This window comes from Triticum dicoccoides, chromosome 3A (genome assembly GCF_002162155.2).
Source record: "Triticum dicoccoides isolate Atlit2015 ecotype Zavitan chromosome 3A, WEW_v2.0, whole genome shotgun sequence".
In the NCBI taxonomy this organism is placed as follows: Eukaryota; Viridiplantae; Streptophyta; class Magnoliopsida; order Poales; family Poaceae; genus Triticum; species Triticum dicoccoides.
The window spans coordinates 667445383-667448860 of NC_041384.1; positions in this window are offsets into that span (position 1 = coordinate 667445383).

Below are 3478 nucleotides of genomic sequence, written 5' to 3' on the forward strand. Positions count from 1 at the left end.
AGCATGGTCTTCTGGGTATACTAGCATAAGACTTCCGCTATGACAATGGTAGCACATAATGAAATCAAGATGAACAACATGGATGACCAGAGAACAACAAAGGACAGAAGATCTACACTACTGATTTGGCAAGGAGATATAAAGCTGAACTAGACAGGCGACTAACAAGCTAGTAGCGCGAGGAGGTAAGAGTGAACGAACATACACACACAGCAGTGGCAACCAACAGAGATACGCAAGGAATAAAATATAGATATAGAAACTTGACCAGGGAAATCAATCGGTACATAGAGTAATGAAGATAAACTATTGAAAGTATCGCAATAGAGTAGAATGAACCAGTGATGCTCGATGGCGACAGATGATTTGGTAGACCAGTTCACTCTTCTGAAAAAGAGCTACGTCTTGTTTGAGGGACTTGTGGTTGAACACAAGAGCAAACCTCTCTCCGTCCTATTCTCCTTCAAACGAAAGCTGATCAAACTTCGGTTGAGTTCACTCAGGGTAGATACTTGTCGGCAATCTCCAAACTTTCGGCAGACTTCTTCGCGAACCACAATTACTATTGGTTGCTGAAGTCTTTGCTTGGTGAATGTAATTACTCTTCAACACTCAAGCTGACACCTATCCGTCCACAGAGTGTGCACCTCTCAAGAGTAACTGGTACAAGTACTCTAACTCAGATCTATTGTGATGCTCAACCGCTGTCTAAGTTTCGGTTCTTGATTTTCTCTCGAGAGGGGTGCTCAATCAATCTTCTCAGAAACTCAAGCGAAGCACCCAATGAAAAACGTTGGAGGGGGTGGCTATTTATAACCGCAGCCTTCTCAGATTTGGATGGGAAATGACCATTTAGTACACAAAGCCCAACCAATGGCCAAGTGACACATTTCCAACGGTCGAAATTTTGAGCATGGCGGTAACATTGCTTGCAAAACAAGTAATGCTAACTCCTCGGTTCAAATGATATCTCTTGCAGCACAGAAGAACATCGTCTCTGGCTGACAAGTAATCATTCAGAGCTCAAAGAGATCCAATTTCTCTCGGTCTTCCATAGATTACGGCTAAGCATCACAACGGACCTAAGCATCGAGAACCTATACCCCTCATAATAGTACGGTAGTCCTATGACTCAAAGAATAGAAAGAAGAAGAACGGAACAAAATTCTACGCCTTCGCTTCGCCTTCAATCTTCTAGACTGCAGTCATTCTTCTTCGAACACGCCGAGTGAAAATTGCTTTGCATCGGCAATAATTTAAAGAGGTCAATTCCTTCACACAGTCATCGTGGTACTATATTTTCTTGAAATGTATCTCTTCCTTCTCTGTGACGCAGATGCTCTTCGATGAAGTTCTTCGAACTTCAAGGCGGAATGTAGCATTCTTCTTAGAACTACATGGACTATTTTTCTCTGTGTGCACTAGCAAACAAATCAGTCCATGACTATTTCTGGCAATAATCTCCAAAATACAAGGCGGCAAGATATTGCACCAGCACTGCTACTTTTTTAATTGCCATTACATCTTAATTAAGAAGGTTCTCGTCTGCAAGAAGATTTTGGGTTGATATACTAATTAGATTTTTTCTTTAGCCATAATAAGTTGTTTTGTATTTATGTGATGTCTCAACTCTTGTGTAGCATTTGTTGGAATTTTTATATCACTATCTTATAGTGTCATACAGGCTTTGGTGGGAGATTTAGTATAACACTGGTTAAGGAAATTATAGCAAGAGAACTGAATATTCCAGTGTTTTATCAAAGTATCTTAGTAGTGATATCATCCAAGTCTATTTAGTTTCAAATGATTTGTATGTTTTTTAAATTATCTAAATATTTTGTGGATTCTAGTATGAATGGAGCTACGATTCCAAACAAACTATGACTATGTTCTGAAGTTGTATTTGATCACATATTGAGCCCTTATTCATCTATATTTTCCACTAATTCTTCTATAATTGTTTGTTCTATTTTGCACAGATTCGCAGCTGTGATTCTCATGTTAGTCCTCTATCAAAAGCAAGGTGTCAAGACCAGAGACTGTTTAGATGTTCTACGACTCTTTTTCATTATTAGCTTGTGGCATGGCAAAAAATTGGTGCTCTTGGCATTTTAATATAAACATGTAACGAGTGGCTCGTGGCTTTAAAAGCAAGAGCAGGCGGTTGGATGACTAAACAACTCTAAAAACATGCTAATTGCATATTTGTTGAAGTGATTTTCCCATTTCTTATTTTATGGTTGTTTTTCCTGTTGTTTTTAAATAACCCTATCGTCCTTTTTAAGTTGTCGGGATCACAAATATTTCTTCATGAAATTGCTTTCATTTAGGGAAACGTTTTACGTCGGTGCGCCGGCCGAACGCTGGGCCGTTCGCACCGCTCGATCGCTCGCGCAACCCTCGCTACTAAGCCACCAGCGTGTCGCTTGACCGTTCAACCACTCAACCACTCAACCTTATCCTTTCCCATCGTTGTCGACCGCTCAACCTCTTCCCTTCCACGAGACACCTCCCTTTCTCCTCCTCTTCCATCTCTCCATCCCGGCGGTGTGACTCCTCCGCTGATCCTTCCCCCTCCTTTCCACTCATCAGGCGAGCCCAAGGCAGCAGATCCGCCTACTGGTGACAAAATCCGGCAAAGGAAGATGCTGCAACGACGCCCCGGCGAGCTGCAATGACGTCCTGGTCCGCGCGCCGCGAGATGCTGCAATGGCGCCACGGCGAGCTGGAATCGATGACTTCCTACACCGCGCCCCCGTGTGGCGTGCTGCAACCGGCCGCAGAGGAGCTGCAACCACCGATACGGCATGCTGCCACCCGAGACGAGGAGTCCCACGATGCTGGAACCAGCGATCCATTTTGCTGGAAGCAGCAAAAAAGTTTGTTGGAACCGGCCTTCTTCCCTAGCTTGTAATGGGGCTCAGCGAGCTAGGTGCTACAACCGTGATCCTGTTTTGCTGAAACCCCATGATTTTTTTGCTGGAAACAAATTCTCTTCCAGAGTTGCGGCAGTGAGGCGAATTTTTGCTGCATTTGTTGTTTGTAGGATTTTTGCTGGAACCATATTAATTTGTTGCTGGAAATGGTTGTGTTTTTTGCTACAGTCGATTTTGACAGAGATTTGTTGTTTGTGAGATTTTTTGCTGGAGCCAGTGTTACAACCGACTATGAGATATGCTGGAACCATAGCAATTTTTTGCTGGAACCATAGGTCGCCGGTGGTCGCTTCCCACAAAATTGCTGGAACCGACTGTGAATTTTGTTGGGACTGCATCAATTTTTTGCCGGAACCATGGTCGCTATAGAAGATGCAGGGTGGATGTTTTGGACCTCCAGCGGGCAGCGGCGGCACGGGAGGAGGTGCTGGGGCGTGCTGGAGTGGGGTAGTGATTCAGTGATACGAGCGTGATCAAACGGTTCGGTGGGGCTCCGTATTAGGCAGATCGAACGGCCCAGGCGGGACCGGCCGAAATTTTCG